Below are 25,412 nucleotides of genomic sequence, written 5' to 3' on the forward strand. Positions count from 1 at the left end.
GAGAGTGGACATCCTTTTCTTATTCCTGACATTGGTAAAGATGCTTTGAGTTTCTTTCTCTTTAGGATAATATTGGCTATTGTCTGTGGGCTTGATATAAATTGACTTTATTATATGGATAAATCATCTCAATTATATTTTACCTAAAGCTATATATAATACAGATAAGTATATAGATAAATATAGTATAAATATGCATATACATTAAATGAAGTTATGTTACTTGGGGTGCTAATGCTTTCCCCAAGAACCATATACAATATAATAAAACTTGATAAAAGACATGAGTAACCTTGTTTTTAGTTTTTCGGGAGAGTCTCAGAGATACTCAAAACAATAAACTGACTCTGGGCTGCCTCCCAGAAGTTGCAGGCAGTTTCCTATTAATGAAGAAATTAGAAACTTCACATACAGCAATTTGGGCTGGATCTGACCTGAAGACCTCCACCCTAAGAAACATCTTTCATAGTAGCAGATGGTAATAAGTAGTCTAGTAAGGAAGCAAAAGAATAAATAGTTTTACCTAGTTTTGTCAACTATATACCACAAGGATCAGTATGGCACTCATATCTTGGTGATAACTAACAGTTCTCTAATTTGATCTAATGTCTACTCTGTGGGAGAAAAATAATAGCTAGCATTGGAAATTTAGTCAACTACCTTTGGCTAGTGATGTCATGAATCTTAGAGAAGAACTGAGTACTGCCAGTTTTACTAAACTAGAATAATTCCTAACTGCATTCTAAATACTTACCCGTAAACTCAGGTAAGTGTAGCTCTGACTCCTCATCAAAGAATATTCTTTTGGCAGTAAATGGAGACCACTTTAGAAAGCCACAACTGGTCAAAATGCAGAGAATTAATTGACTTTGACTTTGGGATGCTCAGCCTCAACTGATAAATCTACAATACAGCCCCTACATGTAAGGCTCATGGAATATCAAAGAAGAGGGAGAAGATTGTAAGAGACAGAGGGCTAAGAAGTCTGCTACAAAATTGTATTTTTTTAGATATGACATGGAAGTCTCACTCATTAAATTTCAACAATATGGCTGCCACAATCAGACCTGAATAAATACCAATACCATTTGACTTGAGAAAATGGATGGGGGAAAAAAATCTCATGGGGCCTTATATATAACCAAAGAGTTACAAGCATCTAACAACTGCTAGAAAAAAGAACTAGAGATAAGTCTCCTAATTGGTTATCCAATTATTAAATTATTAAATGGCCAGCCTTAAAAATATGTACATGAAAATAATACTAAATTGACTCATTAAGTTGTAGTTATGGCTTTATTCATAGTACATATTATATATTAAACATAAAGAGGCCATAAATTTAGAAACAGGGAGCATGTGTTAGAGGAAAAGAGAGCATTGACATAAAATTATTTTATTTTAATTTAAAATATAAAACAACATTTCACAGTTATTTAACTATTCCATTATCCTATAATTTTCATTTATGTATTAAAATGTGTTTTATTATAAAGTGCAGCATATCCACAGTCTTAAGTTTGGATAATGAACAAGTTAAGAAATTTGTAATTCTGCATTGTAAATATATATTTGATATTCTTTGCTGTTTATTTACCAATTTAAATATGCAACATGTGATTGAACATGTCAGTTATTTTATGTATAGCGTTGCCCTTTGTTCCTATCACAGATATTTTATAATTCATGTAGAAAGTGTGTTAGACAGAGAGTCCACACCACATCTTTCTTCATGTTTTTTTATTTCAAATATCTAAAGATTCAAAAGGGGACTTTTAAATACAACAACGATGCATAGATAGTCTCACTTTTATTGAGCGCATTAGCATAGTAGAATGACTACCCAGGGTGATCTATAGTAGGGCTTATGCATAATACCTCTAATCAGTGATCACTAAGAAATGTCAAGGAATGTATGATTTTCCTGCCCATGCAAAGAGAGGTTGATCTCAATTGCCTCTTTTTAAAGTTTTATTAACTCCTACAGGGATGGATGAGGGGACGAATAACTTTCTTTCAAAAGAAAATCCAGGGATGTAACCAGAATAACATATGACTATTTGACTTGAATCAGTCACCTTGCTGAGCTGAGAAAGAATATGTCTTAATCAAATAGCTCGCATCTTACTTTAAAAGTCTCTCCATAATGTTTTCTTCAGAGAAATATCATTGATTTTCACATTTGAAAGTACATATTAAAATAATTTTTCTTAGCACTATGCTGATAGTTTTCATGTGGAATAAATCCTGACTCTCAATCCTACACATAAAATACATTTTAAGTAAGTTGTTTGTTCATATGTCTTATGTTATAAAATGTTTATCACTGGGCTGATGCAGCTGCTAAGTGGACAAGACTTTGTATAGCATGTGTGAGTCCATAGGTTTCACTTTTAGCACGATAAAACAAGCAAATGAACTAAAATACTTGGTCACTTGTGACAGATTTGAGCACTGGCTTCAGAGTTTCTTATACTTTGAGAATGACAGAATTAGTTGATCATTCTCTGAAAAACTCAACAAAGTTCAGACCTGGAAGAATAGGAACAAAGGTATAAAGGTTTTAGGCCATTTATTTAAGGTACATCAAGAAGATCGGTCTGACTAAAACCCGAGAACAAAAATTTATGAACATCTGAATAAAAAATGTTAGTAATTTTTAGAAAGAATTGAGCGGTTCTAAACCAGGGCTCCTATTTCACCTCTGCCCCATATCTCTAGCTCTAATGAGTGACCTTTAAGAATAGCAAGAGAGACAATGACCACAAGACCGACTACATTTTTAAAACATTCAGATTCAGTGTCGTGCTGTCCAGAGCATGATTGAATAACCTACCATAGTCTTGTAGCTTAAAAAAGGAAAGATGTTTGCTAAACAACCAGAGAGAATGTGAAAGCATGCTTATTCTGACATTGTTACTCACACCTGGTCATGTATAGAGGGTCACTCACCCTCATTTTTTCCTCCTTTGCACTGAGCTATTAGGATAGGCTATGTTTAGTTATTTTCTAGGATACAAACACTTATTCTTGCCGAGTATTAAGAAAGCATAGGCAGTGATGTTCAGCCTCTCCTTAGCTAGGGGATAACTCCCCTTTCCCTAAAGGTATTACAAGGCAAAGCAAAGTAAGATATTTCTGGAGTAGAAGCTGCCTGCTTCTTAGAGCAGGGCCTGGTGACAAGGATTCTTGCAGTGTGCTGCATTAATGGTTCCCAGAACCAAGCTAACAGCAGCTGTTCCTCCAGTAGCTCCTGCCAGACATTCTCAGAGCAGAGATGTAGGTTTCAAGGATTGACTTCAGTAGAGATGAGTGCATAAGCAACAACTTTGACAGAGACTTTCTGGCCCTGTGACATGTATCTCCACTCATGGGGGTGGTTTGTCCAGCACGTTGATCTACTTCTCTTTCATCACTAGAAAGTGACAGCTACTTGCTGCTTTGCTCTCTGTCATGTATCATATAAAAAGACAGTGAAAGAATGCAAGGCAACACTCTGAAGTATCAAAATTATTTAAAGTTGTGTTTGGGCCAGTTTCAAAATCTCAGTTCTCACTCTTTGACTTTTTCACTTATTACTCTTTTTTATTCTTGCAAACAGATAGTACCTTATTCTGATTTCTGATTCTTTGGTTTACCTATCTTTCTCTCATTCTTAGATCTTCTGTCTCTCTGTCTGTCTGTCTCTCTCTTTGTTACATTTTATGCATGTTTGTGTGTGTGTGTATTTTTGTGTTGGAGGGTTCATACGCACATGTGTGAGGTATGCAGGTGCATGTGGAGGCTAGAAGTACACCTAAGCCATTTTCCTGTGCTTTAGCTATAATATTCTCTGGTGGTACACAGTGGAATTCTCCAATCCCTATTGACTCTTATCTTTCTCAGAGTATTCTCATCATCACAACATATAGAGAAGGCAGTCCAGTGCTGAGGTACAGGCCTTCCATTTATTTCCTGAATCAAGATTTTCAATAATAATTCCGGAAAGCATAAGAATCCTGCCAGCAACCTTGAGTGGTGTTGCATTGACTGTTTGGATACCTTCCTTCCTACCTGTGTCAGATTTGCTTTCTTTGTTTATATCCATCACCTCTCTCAGACACTTTCCCCAGAAACAGATTTTTAACCCAAAGGAAAATTCTCATGTGGAAGATGTTTAGAAGCTGGAAGCTTTGTTTAAACTTTCTAGGAGAACTGCCAACTCTTAAGGCAACTTAAATTAGATTTTGTCTCTGAAATATCAGCACCAAGGTAGTTTCTTCTCAGCTTTGTGTCTAGGTTGCTTTCTGACCTCTCAGAATGGCAAGTAGGAGAACATTTTTTCTTGCCACAATTTTAAATAATCCTTAATGTGTGGGAAAACCGAGAGTTTCCAGATGCTGATATAATTGAACTTGAAAAGATCCATCCTTTAAAAAATTTTTTTTTCTGTATCTCTCTGCATGTATATTCTGGGTCAGAATGCAAATTTAATTCCTTGAGAAAAGTTCCCCAAGGTACATATGCAAATGTACCCTAATTAAGGTTATGCATTACACATAACTCTGCCCTTCCTTGTAACAGTATTGGCTTCCATTATTAGAAATTTCCATATATTAAATATTTATCATTGCTGTAATAAGTTAACATGGGACCACGTCATTGACGGTTTCTTTTACATTTTTTTTTTCTCTCCAATATGTAAAATTAGGAAGCTGGCATAATCTGATCATTGGAACTCCCTTTGATTGGAAAGAAGTTTTGGTAACACGATGTCATTCCTGTTGAAAATTTACACTGGGGTATATCAGAAATATTAGCAAACAAAGGACATGAATGATAAATAACTTAAAAATTATGTAGAAATTTGAAAATATCAATAATCATAAATGTGGGGACAGAATACAAAGGATGTTGGTTTGACATATCTTAGACATATCTTAGACATATTTTAAAAGGTTAAACAAAACAGCAACTTCATGACAGAAGGTGATATGCTAGAAGAGTTATGAGACTATATAAACTTTATTAATAGCCAGTGGTCAGTTTATAGATTTCTAAATATAGGTTAAATGTTTGACTTTTAATAATTAGTTGTGTATCTTATTCAGTATCAGTGTAACTATTGGAAATTTAAATATGTTACTTATTTTAAAATTATCCTTCTTCACTAAATAACATTCATAATTATAATATTCATGTCAGAAGCAATTGTAGGAACAACATATGCTTTGTAAATTATAAAGATCCAATGCAATGTTTTGTTTACTTATGGATTCATTCTATGATTTTAAATCAATGCTCTAGGATGCGTGTGGACTATAATGTAGTACTGAGCATGATAGACAAAGGCTCTGGCATAATGGAGTGTTTAGCTCAAAGTCAGAATAGTATGACTGAGTTGTGCTTTGTGTTAGAAACCACTAGAGTTTATCCCCAGAGCTTAATTTCAGATAAGCTTGAGGGATATTTTGAGAGTTGGAGATATCCCTGTTTACTCTTTCGATTATTATGTCATGCAAATAAGGTGGGCAAGGGTTACATTTGGACATTTATAAATGATGAGAGTGATCCACTGAGATAGTATAACTAGAATACTTCATTTCCTCACTTCAGGTTATAAACTACATACTCAAAAGTTAATTCTTTAAAATTATATTACCTTAAAAATAGTCTTTTGACAGTTTAGTTTTATCTAATTCTAAAAACTTTGGTTTAAAAAAGTCTTTCAAAAATCTTCTTTGAGAGCTACATTTTTTTCCTTTACCAATGCAAGGTAATTTCATTTCAATTTTTAAAGGTATATTTTGATATTAGCTTGCTAACTAGTTTTATAATGCTCTGTCACTCCAAGAAGACATGGATTATTAAACTAAAATTGTGAAACAAAACATAATACACATCCCTATGAGCCAGTAGTCAGGGCAGCTTCAGAAACTCCCCAAAATAATATCCTCCAAGCTATTGTCACTGTACTTGGTTACTTACCAAATCTATGTGGTAAGACTGCTGTATGAAGACACATTTCAGATACAAGACAGAGAAATCACTCTCAGAAGAAACAAGAAACTTAAGCTTTGTTGTCTAGCTTCTGTAGGGTCCCAAAATGCTCTGTGGGTTGGTGAGATATTGGGGGTATACACTGTCTTACCCAGTGTGGGCTCTCCATGCTACAACATTGACATGCCAGCCAAGCTGTGCCTACCAGTCCAAGAATACCATGACTATTATGAGTTATCTAATGACATTCTGATTGGACTTGAGGCCAGATCCACAGGAGGAAATTTCAAGCCTAGTGTTGTAATCCTGATGACCAGTCCATAGTCATGTGTTAGGGTAGAATCTGATATTGTTTTGTGTAGCAGGATATTTATTCTGCTACATTGTTTTTGTAGTGGAGCTTGGTGATTAGGCAGTAGAAGAGGAGGTGGAGCTGGGAGAAGAAGAGAGGAAGGGGAGGGGAGAAAAAGAGGAAGAAGAGGGGGAAAGAGAAGAAGGGAAGGAGGGGGGCAGCCATGGAGAACCACCTATGAGTCGAAAACTGTCCTGGGTAGCAACTTTTTATCAAAAGGTTAGATATTGAGTAACAAGACTAGTTGTGTGGGCATCTTGTTAATTGAGCGTTTCTAAATATATAAATCCTTTAGAAAATCATTAAGCTTTAAGAGTCTCATTTCTACTGGGTACTGTGATGATGGCAGATAATGTCTGGGGTTCAGCCAAGCTTTGTGAATGGAGCATGGTGGATTGGCAGAGCCATCCCCCACACTGGCATCTTGCGGGTACCAGGGCCTGTGTGTCTAGCTAGCCCGAGCCCCGGTCAGAGCAGAGGAGTAGTGGGAACATAGTAGCTGCCCAGGAACAAGCCGGATCAGGTGCGGTTTTCTAAATATCTTCCCTACAGTTTTCTTAAATGGTCATTTATAATTTACACATTTGTTTCTAAATTAATGACTATACAATGTATACACCATGTGGGACCTAGTTCCCTTATTTTTTTTTTTGTGTAGGAACATATGGAGAATCTCCTTGATCTGGAATCACCAAGTATCCTCTCTCCACTTTCATACCTTGAGTAAACATACCATCAAATGAAGAACAATTTTCAGAGGGATGTAATCTAGGGATTCATGTAACTGAGCAAGTCCTCTATTTCTCAGCCGTGTCCATCTATCATTTTACTTCTGGTTTTGAATCAAGGTCTCACCAAGTTATTTGGACTTGGCTTTGAACTGACTTGGTAGTCCAGGTAGGCCTTGAATCATCCTGCTTCAACCTCTGGAGTATCTGGGATTACAAAACAACTCCACTAGGCCTAGCTTCCTGAAGGTGAATGAGGACATCTTTGATTTTCAGTTTCTGTGATGAACACTTGGAAGCTCTTTTTGGATCTTTCATATTTTACTTTCAGATAATGATAATCTTTATGTGCTTTGATTAATAGATATTATAACTTTAAAATTCTTTATTTGGATTCTTTGAGGAAACTGTTTTTAAGATCATTTTTTAGAAATCTTATTGGTTTTGTCTCTTTTTTATTGGTTATTTTATTTATTTGCATTTCAAATGTTATCTTCCTTCCCAGTTTCCCCTCCAAAAACCCTCTATTTCCTCCCCTCTCCCCTGCCTCTATGAGGGTGTTCCCCCTGATACATACCCACTCTGCCTCAGCACCCTAGCATTCCCCTACCCTGAGTCATCCAGCCTCCACTGGACCAAGGGGCTTCCCTCCCATTGATGCCAGATAAGGCAGTCCTCTGCTACAAATCCAGCTGGAGCTATGGGTACCCCCCCAACCATGTGTACTCTTTTGTTGGTGTTTTAGTCCCTGGGAGCTTTGGGGTATCTGGTTGGTTGATATTGTTGTTCTTCTAATGGGGTTGCACACCCCTTCAGCTCCTTTAGTCCTTGCCCTAACTTCTTTGTTGTGGTCCCTGTACTCAGTCTGATATTTTGCTGTGTGTGTTTGCATTTGTATTGGTCAGGCTCTGGCAGAGCCTCTCTGGGCACAGCTATACCAAGCTCTTGTCAGCAAGCACTTCTTGGCATAAGCAATAGTGTCTCGGTTTGATGTCTGCAGATGGGGTGGCAGATCTGCTGCCCATGCTGAGAGAATATGTCTTTCCTACTGGAATTCCAGAAGGATTTTTTTCCCTTATGCAAGATGATATCTTGAAACTGGCTTTGGTGATGCACCAGAGTGAAAAATGTCTGTAGTTGTGATGGCTAAAGATACTAAGACATAAGGGTTCACAGTCCATGTGTGCTGAGCCCTTTCTCTTCCACATTTTTTAAATGTGTTTCATATAAATGGTAAAGTCATTTTTAAAAAAAGAATCTGAGTTTGTTATCTATTTATAATAAGATTAACTAAATTTAGAGTTCTACTAAAATGGAAGATAAAAAGGAATTGGAAGATATTTGTTAGGCAGTTAAAGTGCCTGCAATAGCCTTTAAAATATATAAATTTTGATGTTTGAAATTGTTTATTTGGTTATTAAGGATATTTGAACTGGAGAGATGGTTCAGTGTATAAATGCACTTGCAGCCAAGGCAGATGACCCAAGTTTGATCCTGGAACTCCCCTGGTGACATGTATAAAAATCAATGATTAATATATTAATTAATATATTAATTAGAGTGAATTTATGAGTTAGTATGAATTAATATGTACCCTGGAGTGAAGAGTTGAATCTTCCATGTAAATAAATATAAACACACACACACACACACACACGACTGAACCTCAGGAACACTGTGTTTACAATGGAGCCTAAGTAAAATCATACTCACATGGTCAATTACCTTAAGATAAAATAATTTCAGCACAAATTTTTTCTGAAATATTTTCTATATTTTTTTCAGGGTTTCCTAATAAAATACTTATAGGAGATTTTTGTGGAAACGGAACAAATGAAAGATTGTCTAATCAATCCATCCAAGAGGATTATTCAAAAATATGAAAACTCAAATATTAACTAACATAAATGACAATATTACCTTTATGATATGCCAACATAGTTCAAGTAATAAAGTTTCTTCAGCAAAACTTTATTAGTGATAAGAAACCAAAAAAAAAAAAAACCTATAAACATTATGGATTTACTGTTCATCAAACTTCATACAGGTCACCTGTCTAACACCTTTTTCATAACATCATATAATTTTAGACTATGGGAGGGAGATTACTTATTCTCTGGAGTATTTTCTACATTTTCTTAGTGGCCATAAATTTAAGAATTTTCCACAGTTATTCTCAGATTGGAATTAAACCTCACAATATGAACACTCCATGGTAATTTGTGCATTGAATCAGGGCCATGTGTTTGATAGCTGTGAAGACAGTGTCTCTATTGTAGAAAATTTAACAATGTCTATTGCATTCCAGTTTATTAGTAATGTTAATTCTTTTCTAATTCAACATAATATTTTAATAACTATTCAACAGAGTTATATAAAACTGAAGGGCTAGCAATGGGCTTAAACACATAAATTCAGTGATTTTTTTTTTAGTCTTTTTTATTAATCATTTCATTTGCTTACATCTCAAATTATATCCCACTTCCTGGTTACCCCTCCACAAACCCCCTTCCCCATCTAGCCTCTCCCTCCTTCCCTTTGCCCTTATGAGGGTGCTCTCTCCACCCTTTCCTGTTCCCTTTTTAATTCTGTACCTCCCTATCTTTAAAACACCTGTCATCTCAGATATCTAGGAACTCTGTGGGAGACTTACAATTAAACTGAAAGGATTGCACTTTTCATTTTGTGCTGATGTAATCAAATAACAGCGACTTTTGGGTGTTTTAGTGTAGAGGAAATTGTTTAGTAGTCTACAATCATCTTTTAAAACCAGTACAGTTTGTTAAAGTTTTATACTAAGAGATTCAAATCAAAGAAACCAAGCTAAAAAGAAAACCATCTTATTTGGCTCATAGGTATATAGAAGAAAACCTGTTTTCATGTAGAAGTGATACATAACATTGTAGTAGTGATACACAGCATCCTGGGTACCAGTGACACAAATCTAATGCAAGCTGACACTGATACTCATTAGACTCTGATCCTCTAGCTGGCCCTGCTGATTCCTGGCTGGGTGGCAGTAGGTATTTAGACTTGGGATCTTCTGTCAGTTTTCATTTTGAGGATACTTGGGAATTTGCAGTGAAGAAACATGTCAGTTGGGAACTTGATTCAAGCTGCCAGTTGGTAAATATGTTGGAATCGTCCAATCATTCCAAGTCCTTTTGAAAATTCATGTTGTTCATATTTTTGCATGCCAAATCTTTTGAAAGCAGATTTTTTACTGTATATCTTTTAAGAATGTCCACTCAGATAAAAAATTTAATTTTAGACAAATAAGTTGATTCTTCAGTTTTTAATCACTCTTCTTACTTAATGATAAAAAAAGGAACTCGCAGCATCCCCAAATCACTTTAAATCTGAAAATAAATACTGTGATTCTTAATCTGTCTGCTTTCTAATTTGATAATTGTTGGCACTGTGATCAGGAGAGATGTTTGCCATCCTTGTGTGATTCTAGATCCTCTGTAAATGTTGGCAATGTATATAGAAATATTTCATAATGACATCTTTAAGTAAATACATGAACAACACAATAATTATTCAAAGTCATATAAAAAAAGTCATTCAGAGGTAGATCCTAGACATGGGGAAAGATGGGGGTATCAGAAGGTTTAAGAGTTTGGAATTTTGAAGTTTGAAGGGGAATAATTATATCATTTGAAAAGCTAGGAGAGAGTTGAGGCCACTACCCATATGTCTTCCTTGTGCTGATTAGGAAAGGCAGCCCTTGTGAGCGATTATTCCATGGGTTTATGACTTTCAAAGCAGATGGTGCTTTTGTATGAATATTTTACAAAAGCATCTTTTCCTCTGGGCAGATCCATCCTGTGCCAGAGAACATGGCTTGGCAAGAGGAGTATGGATTGATTTATATTTCTTGCTTTTTTTTTTTTTTTTTTTTTTTTTGGCAAGGGCCATGGGCAGAGAGTAGTTTTCTTACCCATTAATGGTGGTCATGAAAAGGTTAAAGAGATATGTTTTAGAATGATGAGAATATCATTAATAAGACATGTTTTTGAAGTTAACATTTATGTCCAATCTTCAATACTATAACAATGAAGGCTTTTTCGTGTAAGAAATACAAACTGGTTTTGAGTAATGTGGGTAGTATTTCTAAAAATAATACAAAAGACTTCCCAATATTAAATTTAAAAAGTGAAGAAAAAACATGAATCTGGGGACTTTTGTCATAGATGAAGCACTAGAACATACATGGGAGGTATGTTTTAACCTAGAACAATGACTCTCAGGTTTAATGGAACTTCACAATCACTTGCACAGCTTTGAAAGTCATGTTCAGATGTCATATTCCAGAGCAAAATGTCTTAGATTCATACAGTCTATAAATTTTCAATCTTCCCAAAATAAAACATTCTTTACATTTTAACACTTGGGTGAAAAAAAAAGTAATGAAATTCCACTAATACATCATTATTCCTAAGATTTAAATTCTGCCATCAATATCATACAAATACAAACCCTACAACTGTAAACTGCTTGCTAAATATGCTGGTATAATAGTGGCAAAAATATTATGGAAGTAACCATTTTCTCTTTTCATTGAATTTAAGACTCATTCCATGAAATGGAACCCATACATGACACAGTCAACGTGGCCAAGAACCTGAGACTAGATAGGTCATCAGCCCTAAAGGAAAGTGTTTTACTATCACTCTGCTAGATGAAGATAGCAATAAAAAATGATTCCTAATGACACAGTGCTATACCTATAAATCAGTATCTTTCATCCCTTATTAGTGAAACTTCTTGCAGCAGATGTCAGTAGGTGTTAATTACCATGAAGACCAACAACTGAAATATCTGCAGAATAAAAGACTGTTGGGGCACTCACCTTGAAGGAGATATATTGATCAACTTGTCAAAGCTCAGAGTCCACATAAAAGAAGGCATGGAAGAATTTAACAGCCACAGATGGTAGATGACACCAAGGAATCAGAGTCTTTCAGAAACAACAATATTGATACATATAAGGGCTCACAATGACTACGACAGCATGCCCAAGATCCGCATAAGTCCAACCTAGACAAAATATTAGCACTGAGAAGGGGGAGTGAACACAAATGCCTACCATACAGGTAGTCAGTTGATACTTGGTGAGAAAGGGGAAGTCAGTTTTCTACAGTGGAGGACACTGGGTATACCAACCACACTCCAGGTCAAACTCCATGCCCAGAAATAGTTGGCTAATATAAAACAGACTTCATGTTTTTGTTTTGGCTAATTGATATTTCTCATCTTATCATTTTGTTTTTGTTGCTGTTAGTTTCTTTTTGAGAGAGAGAGAGAGAGAGAGAGAGAGAGAGAGAGAGAGAGAGAGAGAGAAAACATGAAGGTAAGTTGGTATGGTAAATCTTGAAGGATTTAGGAAAGAAGAAAGAATATGATCAAAACATGTTCACATATTTAATACAATTTAAATATTAATAAACAAATTTTAGACTCTGAGTATGAAAGAATCTGGTTGTTCAGATTTAACCTTAAGCCAAAAGAGGAAAGAGATCCTAAGCAATGATCTGTCATGTTGTTTAATGTACATCTCAACTGTGAAACCAGAAGGTTACGGAGCCTGAGCATAGGAACCTTTGTTTGCAATAATGACCTTTGCAGTTAAGAAATATATTGAAAAAGAAACAATGGTTCATGTATGACACTTCTGTACTGTTTTTCTAATGATTACATTGGAAATATAGGATAATTTCTATTGCCATGGTAAGAATCATTGTTAAATAATCAGTATGTGAAGACATGGCTGGAGCTGGAAGAGAACCAGATAAAGAAGATTCACTGGGAGAAGGACCAGATAGCAAACATGAAGAACTACATTTCCAGGTTTGGCTATAGCAGTGCCAAGATGGCTCAGCAGGCCCCACGGAAAGAGAAAACACTACAGAAAATAATGGCATCCGGACTGACAGAAAGGGTTGTGGTGACAAAGACACTGTCATTTTATTTCCATGTGATAATATCCTACCACCTGCCATTATCACCTGTGCAGAACGCAAGCTTCAAAAGACAGAAATTGCATCTACAACAGTCTAGAGTTTGACATTGACCTTGACACATGAGTGGCTCTGGTAGGACCCAACAGAGCCAGGAAGTTCACACTATTGAAGCTGCTTACTGGAGAGCTTTTGCCTATAGATGGAATGATCTAGAAGCATTCTCTTGTCAAAATAGGGCATTACCACCAGACTTAAAGGAGCAGCTGGACCTGGACATTTCACCATTGGAGTATATGATGAAGTGTTACCCAGAGATCAAGGAGAAGGAGGAGGTGACAAAGTCATTGGGAGTTATAGCCTCATTGGGAAACAGCAGGTAAGCCCAATCTGGAACCTGTCGGATGGGCAGAAGTGCTGGGTGTGTCTGGCCTGCCTGGCCTGGCAGAACCCTCACATGCTCTTTCTGGAGGAGCCTACCAATCACCTGGATATCGAGACCATTGATGCTCTGGCAGCCGCCATCAATGAGTTTGAGGGTGGCATGCTGCTATTCAGCCATGATTTCAAACTCATCCAGCAGGTTGCACAGGAAATTTGGGTCTGTGAGAAACAGACAATCACCAAGTGGCCTTGATATATCAGCCTAGAAGGAACACTTCAAGTTCAAGCTGGTAGATGAGTCCCATGTCACTAAGAGGACCTACAATGTGTAAGCCCTCAGCTAGGCTTGGGTCAGGAATGCTACTTGGATACTTCCAGCTGTCACCTGACCAGCCACTCAGGACAGGACCCTGGGGCTGCACTCCTGCACTGCTGCAATACTGCCCCCAGCCTTTCCCCTCAGCCTGCTTTTACTGCATCTTATCTCCAGCTGGAAAGCACCTGTCCATTTCCCACCCTCCATCCATTTGGGTCTGTCTGTCTGGACTCAGCTGGCTATTCCCTCCAGACCCTTGATGGTTACTTTGCAATGAAAGATGCAGCCCGGGGTACCTGGGTTAACCCAAGGGTCCAAGCCCTGGTCTGGCCCTGGAAGGATTCAAGAGCCTCATTTTATGGGTTTCAGTGATGTTGGAGAAATACCACCAGCCCTTCAACCCCATTCCTTATTGCTTCTGGTTTGGAGCTCTAGGACATGGCCTAATCCTGGTCAGTATTTTAATGATAATTTAACAGTGTAGATCTATGTGTCACCTAGCAAGTGTCCAATAAAGAAAGAGGAAGCTACAGACTCCTCCAAAAAAAAAAAGAATCATTGTATTGTTAGTTTTCAAACATAATGTATGTATTGGATAGTGAGCACCCAATCTTCATATCATTGTTTCATTCTAGCATTTCTTCTGTGGGTGGTTTGCTACAATCTCAGGAGTTATGTACATGCTTGTCACTCACACAAGGACACCAATGAGACAACACTAGGCTGATGGAAAACAAAAGCTTCACAGATAATTTATGTTTTATTTCATGTCCACTTCATGTCACTCCCCTCTAAATTCTTCCTAATTTATTTTCTTGTTATATAATTTTATAAAATGTCATAGGAAAAAATCACTGAGGGAGATATTTAAAGAATGTCCTTCTGACATCTCTTCATAATTCTATTGTGAAGCATTTCTCTTGATGGTCTACAAAGTTTCACAGGAATTTGGGTTTCTAACTTTTCAGTGCCCAGCAGTATTTCTGCAATGCTTCTTTTAATCTCTCAACTCATACCTGTTTGACATCAAAAGTCCAGATTAAAGGTTACACATCCTCTAGATGCTCACTTAGAGGCATCCTAGTGGCCTCTTAGAACAGCTCACATACCTTCTGTATGGACTAAAAACTCTCTGTCAACCTTATCTTGTTTTAAATGTTTCTAGTCACCATGCTAGGAATCAAAGGCTTTTCAAAATATGCATGTATGGCAATAATCTTTTGTTTTAATAGAGGAAGTAGTTGGTTTTGGCTTATGGTTTCAAGAGGAATGTGAAGGAGGCAAGACAGCAGATGGCTAGTACAGGAACCAAGAGAGCACATTTCTCTCCAGAAGCAGAAAGTAGAAAGAAAAAATACTGCAGTTGAACAGAGACTATATATTTTCAAAGCCCATCCTTGAACAAGGATGCAACTCCCAAACCTCCCTAAATAGCATCACCAAATGAAGACCTAATGTTTCAAACACCTGAGCCTATGAGGAACATTCTCTTTCAAAACACCAGAGTGGATACATATTTCTACTTTTTTTGATAAAATGAAATATAATAATATAAAAAAAGACTAGACCCAAGTCAATTTAAAAGAAGAAAAAGCTCCAAGAATAGGCACAAGAATCACACTCACTTAAAATGCTAAGATTCATATAAAAATAGGAAGCAGAAAAAAATAGTAAATAATTGGAGGGCTTGGTGCCGAGTCACTTAGGTCCTGTGCTTGCTGTTTTTGTCTTCGTAAGTTTCTATGAGCCTTGCTTAGTTGATTCTGAGTGCCTTGTTATCCTGATGTCCTCTACTTCCTCTAGCTCTTACACTCCTTCTGTCTTCTCTTCCGCTAGATTCCTTGAGTTCCAAGGAAAGGAATTTGATGGAGACATCCCACTGAGCTGTGTTCCAAGGACTTGCTTTCTTTGTAATGTCTGGCTTTGGATCTCTGCATCTGTTCTCATCCGCTGCAGGAAGAAGCTTCTCTTATGATGACTGAATAAGGCACTGATCTAGGAGTACTACGGAATATCATTAGGAGTCATTTTATTGATACTTTACCTGTGTTTGAACAGAAGTGGTTTTTTTTTTTTTTTTTTTTTCCCATAGTGCTTTGAACTATCTATTCTCTGGTTCTTGGTCTCCAAAGCAATGACGTGTATGGGTTCTATCTCATGGAGTGGGCCTTAAGGCAAATCAATTAATTGTTATCAACTCAAATAAGTTCCATGACAACATTGCCCTAACATATCTTGCAGGCAGATTGTAGGTCAAAGGTTTTGTGACTGCCTTGTTGATTATGTTTCTTTTTTGGTAATTAGCAGAGTACTCTCCCACACCAAAGACATTAGAATGTAGGAGCAAAAGTCCATCCTGGACTTCTCCATATTCAATGAGTTATGTGAGCTTTGTCCTCAGCAATGGGCCCTGATAGTTTGCAGAGATTAACTCATTGTATTGGTAACACTTGGGATACTTGGGAATTTCCAATGGACCCTTTTGGCCAATAGTTCATTTCAATGCAATATCGTCCTGGTATTGGAAGCTTTGATGAATGATGGCCAGTGGGACTCTGTTGCCCCCATTATTAGAAGACCTCAGTAGGATCTTCTTCATATAATTTGGGAAGTTTCTACGGCACTAGGTTTCCATGCCATCCCTCAAATGTCCTTCAATTCCAGCTGTCTTTTCTTGCATTTCCTACCTTAACTATCTATCCTCTAGTTTCTGAATATTATGAACAGAGCAGTAATGAACAAGGTTGGGCATAATCTTTAAATGAAAGATGAACGTTCAGTTGGAGGGATACAGTCACCTCCAATTTATGGATTTATGGGGTGTTTGATACTTTCAAGTTTTACATCTCTAGAGAGTTACATAGTTACGTGCCATCATGCCTCATCTCGTGTAATGTGACACATATTACAATGTGACAAGGCATTGAGAAAGTAAAAAGAAACTCTCTTTCTCTCACCTAAATAATAACAAACTTGGTAAAGAGTGGCCTTTGAATTGAAAGTATCAATTAGAATCAAGGAAAGTTATAAAAGATTACTTTCATTACTTAAAATGCACAATAAAGACATAGAAATAAAATTCTAGTGAGGAATAAATAGAATAGTTTATATCACCCATGACCAGCTTTTGCATGGTAAAAGACCATTAATAAAACTCTGAAATATTTTGCTATCACCCCTTCTTAAAAAATTAACTTTACAGAAAATGGCACTTGGATTATTCTTTCAGAAATTTTATCTGTCTATCTGTGTGTCTGACTGTCTTATCATCATCATTATCATCATCATCATCATTATCATCATCATCATCAATCTCTCTATTTATATGTTTGTGTGTGCACATGTGCATATGCACACTCTGTGTGTTCATGTATTCACCCTCCTTCCATTTTTTATTTATTAATTCAACAACAGATAATATGTTGTTTCTTCATCTTGTCTATTATCCAAAAGCTACAAGCATGGAAGTGTAGATATCTGTAGAAAATTTGATTTCATTTGCTTAAGGCAGATAACCCGAAGCCAGTTTTCTGGGTCATTTGATACTACCATTTTTTATTTGTTTAGGATCTTCTACACTGTTTTCCATAATGGGTGTTGTAACAGACATTCTTATCAGTTGTTTTGTTTTAGGTTCCTGTCTTTTCTGTATCTTAACAATATTTCTTCCTTACCTTTTTAAAATAATATTTTTCTGATCAAGGTTGAAAGTGAAATTTTTATAGTTTTGATTTACCTCTTTATTGATTATGAATGATGCTGAATTATCTTGTATTTTATTTATTCTCTCTCTCCCTTTCAATCTCTCTCTCTCTCTCTCTCTCTCTCTCTCTCTCTCTCTCTCTCTCTGTGTGTGTGTGTGTGTGTGTGTGTGTGTGTGGTGGTGGGGGTATATATACTCCATGACTTACATGAGATGTTCAGAGAACAAAGTTTGAGAGAAACTGGTTCTCTTCTTCTCACTATGGGATCTGAGTATCAAACTCATGTCATCAACACTGCAAAACAAATGCTTTTGCCTGACATCTTATTGTCCTGATGCTGTTTTCATATGCCTGTCTGCTATTTGTACATCTTCTTTAAAATAATTCATTCAGATCATTCAGATCCCTAGCATATTTTAATAAGTTATATATATATATATATATATATATATATATATATATATATATATATATATATATATATATATAAATTTCTATGAGTTTCTAGTGTAGTTTGATATAGACCCCTTAGCATGTTAGGGGTAGAGTTCTTACATTCCAGTGGTTGCTTTTTTATATTGTTGATTGTTTCCTCTGTTGTGAAGAAGAATTTCTTAGTTTTATATTATTTAATTACTTGGGGCTTTCTTTCCTTGCTTTTGGTTCTATATCTCAAGAAGTTTAGCAGACTAATGTCACAGACTTTTTCTATCTTTTCCTTGAGGTGGTTTATAATTTCTGGTACTGCATTTGCATTTTAGTCTATTTTTATTTTATATGGTTTATGACATATGATAATGGTCCAATATTATCCTTTTAAACATGGATATAGAATTTTGCTAGTGTCATTTATTTAAGAGAAAATTCTGTCTTCATTTAACATTGTGTGTGTGTGTTTGTATTCCTTTATGAATGATTAATTGTCAGTTATGTGTCACTTCGTTCAGTTGGAGCATATGCACTTGAAGGAACAAACACTAGGTTTCCTGGTCTCCTGAGTTTACTCTGTTATCTTATTTGGTTAGATTTGGATATAAATTGTGCAGTGGTGGCTGAATGCACAGTTGGCTCCAAGGTTGGCTGGGGATATAGTTGAGGGTACTATTTAATGGATTTCCAGTTGGCTAATAGATTAGGGTTGGATCCAGGCTACAGTTCTGCTTCAGGTTAGAAATCAAACCTATAGCAGCATGGCACCAGATAAACATTCTCCCTGCCAATTTCTTATTATGAGGGTTTTTCCTTTCAACTACTCCATGCATGTGGACCGAAACTAGAACTAAATCTCTGGAATACTACATTGCATATGGATAGCTCATATGTTGAAGTCATATACGTCGTTAGTTAAAAGGCATTTTGGGTGGATCTGTGACAAAGGACACATAGATGGGGATTGCTGAGTCCCAAATTAGGCATGACCAAGAGTAAGATATACTGAGTCACTGTACTATTTTAAGATTCACAGTTGGGCCTTTTGGTAGGAAGGTCTTTCCTGAGTTAATTAAACATGATTTTTTAAAAAAATCTCTGTGAAGGCAAGACTGACTAGTTTGAGGGAGAGTAGAAGCCATAATTATGTCATAGTGTTGTTATAGGATCTGTTGTTCTATTTATATTTAACATACCTGCTGAAGGTTTTTTAATTAATTAATTAAAAACTGTTCTTTAAATATCCACATTGCTGTGGTTAAAGTCATCTGCATGGCTCGAGTCAAGTTAAGTGATAGGAAAAAGATTCCATCTCTTCTTGGGAAGAGCTGAAAACTTATGTTGATTGAAATACTGATACTGGCAAACTTTTAAAGGTAATGTCCTCTCAAATTGTAAAATAAGATATTAACATGAAACAAAAAAACACTCTCAGATAATATAAAAACTTTAAAAGCAAAATTAAATTAATCAAGGTATAAGCATAAACACTGAAAAATAAGAAGTAAAAAATAACAGTAAAGACCAGAGTGACACTGAAATCCAAGAGAAATAAAATGGTATAATAATAGAAAATTCAACAATGTATCTAGTAAATCAATTATGATGGAAAAATAAATAGGCTAAATGTAATTATTGGTGCAAAGAAAAGACAGTCATGAGAGCAGAGAAAAGGTCAAAACATCAAAGAAAGATACAAACTAATGAAGAATCAAGAAGATAAGGTATAAGAATAATTGCTTGTTCTGTAGTAGACAGGTCAACAAATAAAACAGAACATGTAGGTACATCATAAAGAAAAATATCTTCCTCTATATACTTTTAGTTTTTCTATTGGTCATCATCAGTTAGGATTGAAGAGCACTCAAAGATGCCTTTAAAATGTATTCTTACCAAAAAAATGCTATTTATACATAGCTAAGTATATAATTTGAAAGCAGGGCAAAAAAAGCCTCAACTAATATCAATTGGCACCAGGAGTGGGATATTGCTGTGATAGACTTGATCATATTTTGGAGAGGATTGTGGAAGAACTTTGGAACTTTGGTCTATAAAAGTCATTGAGTATTGAGAGCTTATTGATCTGTTCTGTAAGAGCTTGGAAGATAAGAATGTTGAGAGTAGTGCAGAAGATACAGGCCTGGTTTGTAAAGTTTCAGAGGGAAGTATAAAGTCTCTACCAGGGCCATTTGCTGTTTTAAATTAAGCATCTGTTATTCTGGTCAGCTGCAGCTGAAGAGTCAGACATGAGTAGAAAGAGCCCAGAACCATTGAAGTGAAACCTTTGCATTATTGGGATAACTGGTACTGTTTAGCTAGCACTAAGAATTTATTTGTGGCTAAGAAAAGACTAGATTCACTGAGGTAAAATCTTTTGGTATTTCCTTCGAGTCACTGTAAAGAAGCTGTGTTCCAGAAGCGTCTAGGTTGTATTTTGTGTTGGTAGCTGAAATTGGTAGGTAAGATTTACCCAGGGTTTGAATTCATTGAGGGGTCATGAAGATCAGGTAATGCTTGGTACTTTGAAAGGCAAGGACAGGCCATTGGTGAAGGTCCACCTTGGTGGCAGTTGAAGGCTCAGGATTGAGAGTATCCTGAAGAGAAGATGAAACTTGTCACTATAAAGAGAGCTTATGAAGGATAGCCCAGTTGCTGTAGAAACCTCCAACATTTTGGTAATGCCAGTACCAAGAATATCAGCAGCAGTAGGGTGAACCCAACCAGAGCACAGAAAACGGGTTGTGTGTGCTTCAGACTGCAGAACTAGAAAAGTGACTCAAGCCCCTTGGAGGATCCTAGAAGATCACAGTGAATCCAAGATATTGGATGTTGAGTGATCTACACTGTTAGATGTTGGTTTTGCTTTATTCAGATTGTAACTGTGCCCTGATTCTTGTTCTTGAAGTAAGGATGTATTTCATTTATTTTTTGATTTTACAGGAGCCAACAGTTCAGAGGCTGAATTCTTAAAGAGATTTTATATTTTAAAAGAGACTTTGAATTTTTTTTAAAGACGGAGTTTTAAAGTGTTTGAATTTGTAAAGAATCTAAGACTTTTTTAAGTTTGTTAAATGTTTTATATTGTGATATTGATATTAATGTGTCATCTTAGGGATGAACAAGAAAGGAAAGGTTGTTACTTAACAGTGACCTGTTTGTATGTCAAGTTGTCATGGGGGTCAATTTTGCTAGATGATTTTATGTCCATTTGATTCATTTGAGGTAAGATAATATCCCTGAAGAAAATGCCTACATAACACCAGGCTACATGCGAGCCCTCAAGGACATTCTCCTAGTTGGTGATTGAAGGGGGGAGGGCCCAGTTCATTGTGGGTGATGCCATGTCTCTGCTGTTAGTCCTGGGTTCTATAAGAAGGCTGTCTGAGTAAGAGAGTAAGCAGCAACTTCCATGGGTTACAGAGATCAAACTCTGCAATTTTTTTTAAAAGAGGTGGTTGAATAAACTTTTTAAAAGTTCTTTTTTCTTTCTGTCTTCTTTTTAATTTATTTTTTTATTTTTAAACTCCAAATTTTATTCCCTTCCTTGTCCACTCTCTGACTATTCCACAACTCATACCTCCTTCCCTCCCCCTGTCTCCATGAGGATGTCCCCACCACCACCCTACCACCAGACCTCTAAACTCCCTGGAACCGTCTCTTGAGGGTTAAGTGCATCTTCTCTGACTAAACTCAAGACCCAGCAGTCCTCTGCTGTATATGTGTTGGGCACCTCATATCAGCTGGTCTATGCTGCTTGGTTGGTGGTCCAGTATTTGAGAGATCACAGGGGTATATGTTAATTGGTCCATATATTAAGCAGTTTAGGGAGAATGGCTACAAGATAGATGGAATCAAATGAAAGCTAAAATCTACCGGCAAGATGTTTACTCAAGCCAGCAAGATGACAGTCTATAAATAATAATGTGAGTTAAGAAATGGTTGTACTTCTCTTGAGGCATTCATATTCCCTACAAATCTCATTAGACCACCTCCATTAGAAAGGAAGAAGTATTCAACTTCCTTTCCTATATGCAGGAAGTATTCAACTTCCCTAAGACATGACATAAAACCACCACATGCTTCAAATTACTGTGGCACAGAAAGATTTCACTTAAAGTTAATCATCTCTTTTCCCAGAATAAATGATATACCAAAAGATGTAGTAGTGTCATTGAGTAATACTTTTCTTTAGTGGATTTTGAGTTTCCCTGATATATATGTGAAACCTGTAAAACAATTACCATATGAATGAGGTTATGATGGTGTCCTTCCATGTCAGCTAATATTGAGTACACAGAATGCAGATGCCATATTTGACTTTCTAGTATCTAAAAGGTGTAAAAATATTAATAGGTAATTTGAATGCATGAAAAATATTATTAAGTAATTTCATATATAGATGAAAGGAAAATGATGGGTGTGTACTCTTCTTTTATTCTGTTTGATTGCATTAACTTTGAGTTCTTTCTTCTGTTAAAGTCTCTTTTTATTCAAATTCATGTTTAGGAAATCACCCTTGAAGGTGCAAAATATGTCACTCAGCCTGTATGGAAAACAGAATAATGTCCATTACATAGTTTCTATTCAATAATTTTTATAATGAATCTAGTAAATAATAGTGAAATGACATATCATATTCTTTTAACCCTTCCTACACTTCCCCTTTTCTGTTTTCTCTGTTTATGCTGGTTTTGTTCTACCCAAACCTCATCTGTTCACAGTAGTTTCAACCTTTACTTATGAAAGGCTTTGGTGAGGTTTGTTTGTTTTTCTATATGAGAAAATGAGTGTTGATGGCCTGAAAAGTCTAGAAGTGATTGGTTTATGAAGTTCCTATTTCAGACATCCCATGTATGCCACCATCGGGGCAGTCTGCCAGACACCTTTAAGTATATTTAAATGTCAGAGTTCAATATTAAAAATGACAATGCATAAGTAATTAAATTTTTAGAAAAAGGAAAATTCTTGAAACTAGAATCTTTATTTTGTGTTAAGGTGACAACTTACATTGTCACCTAAAAATGAATTGACAGACCAGTGTCTATGCCTCTTCTCCATGCTGAATACCTTGGAGGTCATGTTAACCCTTTCTAGATGCTATCTATTTACTATACTTACATAATAATCCAAGCAAGAGGATACATGCACTTGGAAAGGGGTTGTTGAAATGCTTGAAAACTTGAGTTGTTTAAAAAAGTAAAATGACAATTATTAGATAAGATGAGAAGGAAGATTGTGCTAGAAGTTTTTCTCGGGAGCTATAGCATGGAATGTTGAAAGAAAGATTGTCAAAATTTGGAATCTAGAGTGCAAACATATTTTCAAGGATGACTGGGTTTCAATTATGAAGGTCAAGGGAAGTTTCAGGAAAAATATAATGTTACCTAGTTGGAGTATTTGAAAGATTGGGAAGGACTGATTGGGCCAATTTAGAGAGTGTACAGATCTATTTGTCAATGAAGACTTTGGGCTGAAATAAGTACATATACCCTGATGAGATACAGGGTTTGATAGTCTTGGAAAAGATGTGCAGTCAGTCCAATTTCACCATTTCACTTAGATTTTTGTCTTTTATATATGAAGTCTTGTAACCAGTTGTGAGTGCACTAGTTAATCTTCATTGTGAGCTTGACTGGATTTAGTAACAGTCTCTAGGTTTATCTGTGTGGATGCTTACAGAGACATTTAACTGAAGTAAGAAGTGCAGCCCTGAATGTGTGAATTACCAGGCCATGTGCTAGAATTCCAGAGCGAATGAAAAGGAGAAAGGGAGCTGGGCGGCAGGATACAGCTCTTTTTGCTTCTTGATGGCAGACACAACTGATCAACTGCCTCACGTATCTACCACCTACCAGTTTCCCAAAGGGATGGACTGCTTATGTCCTGCCACAGAAACAAGATAAATAAGTATTATTTATCAACAGAAGTAATATCATGTAGTCCATCCATAACACTTTGGGATATGTATATGTGTGTGTGTACGTGTGTGTGTATGTGTATGTATATGTGTATATGTATATATTGAAGATGCACCTGAACTCCTGTATTTATTTTAACATTTTTATAATAGCCAAGATATAGAATCAACTTAGCATGTCAATGTAAAAACTAACGGATTCTATGTGTGGACATATGTATATATAATATATATCCCTTAAGATAATTATACAATATTTTATATACAAGTGTATGAACATACCCATAATTGGGTATTATTAAGCCTTTAAAAAGAAAATCTTGCCATTTGTGGCAATATGGACAAATAAGGTTGGCATAATCAGTCAAGCGAGGCTGGCACCAAGAGAAAGTGTGTGATCTTCTACGTGGAATTAAAACTGTCAGGATTGCAGGAGCAGAAGACAATGGTGGCTACAGCTGTAGGAGAGTGCTGGAAAAGATGCTGGTCAAAGTGTACAAATTTCAGTTTGATGATTAAGCTCCGAGGGTTGGCATTCCTGGCTATAGTTGATAATAAAGCACTTGACATTGGCTAATGTTCTTACCATAAAATACTACATTTGTGAATGGTTTGGTAGTTCAGTGAATGTTTTATTTACTAATTTCCCGAAACACACACACATACACACACGACACACACATACACGCACATACAGACACATCTGTCTGTCTGTCTGTCTGTCTACACATACACACACACATACAGACACATCTATCTATCTATCTATCTATCTATCTATCTATCTATCTATCTATCTACCATCTATTTATCTATCTGTAAATATAAAGAGCCATACTAACATCACAAAATACGTTTGCTTTACTTGTCAAATTAAGTTGGGAAAAAAAGATTTGATCTTTTGGGCTATTCATTGCTGAACAGGGCAGCAGAGTTCCTGAGGTGGCTGCTTATATTTATGTGTTATTCTTTATAGAGATGATAGAAGGTTGTTTATATTGTTCATTTTGTTGTTCTTTCTCTTTCTTTCTTTCGTTCTTTCTTTTTCTTTTATTCTTTTATTAGATATTTTCTTTATTTACATTTCAAATATTATCCCCTTTCCCAGTTTTCCCTTCAGAAACTCCTTATCCCACCCTCCCTTCCCCTGCTTCTATAAGAGTGCTTGCCCTACCCACCCACTACCACCTCACCTCCCTGGCATTCCCCTACACTGGGGTATCAAACCTTCATAGGACCAAGATCCTCTCCTCCCATTGATGTCTGACAAAGCCATCCTCTGCTACATATGTGGCTGGAGCCATGGGTCTCTTCATGTGTACTCTTTGGTTGTGGTTTAGTTCCTGGGAGCTCTGAGGTGTCTGGTTGGTTGATATTGTTGTTCTTCCTATGGGGTTGCAAAGAGGTTCTGGAGCTTCAATATTTCAAAAATACCATCAAGTCAAGTGGGCTGGTGCAATGCTTTAAAACCAGCACTTGGGAGGCTTAAGTAGGAGGATCTGTATGAGTTCAAGACCAGCGTGTTCCCCATAATGATTTCATGAAGGAACATTATGAGACGCTTATCTCAAAGAAAGATACACCACTGACTTGATAGACATATGAGGAATTAGACTTCTTTACACTAACATGAGTGATTA

Source organism: Arvicanthis niloticus, chromosome 15 (assembly GCF_011762505.2).
Source record: "Arvicanthis niloticus isolate mArvNil1 chromosome 15, mArvNil1.pat.X, whole genome shotgun sequence".
Classification (NCBI taxonomy): Eukaryota; Metazoa; Chordata; class Mammalia; order Rodentia; family Muridae; genus Arvicanthis; species Arvicanthis niloticus.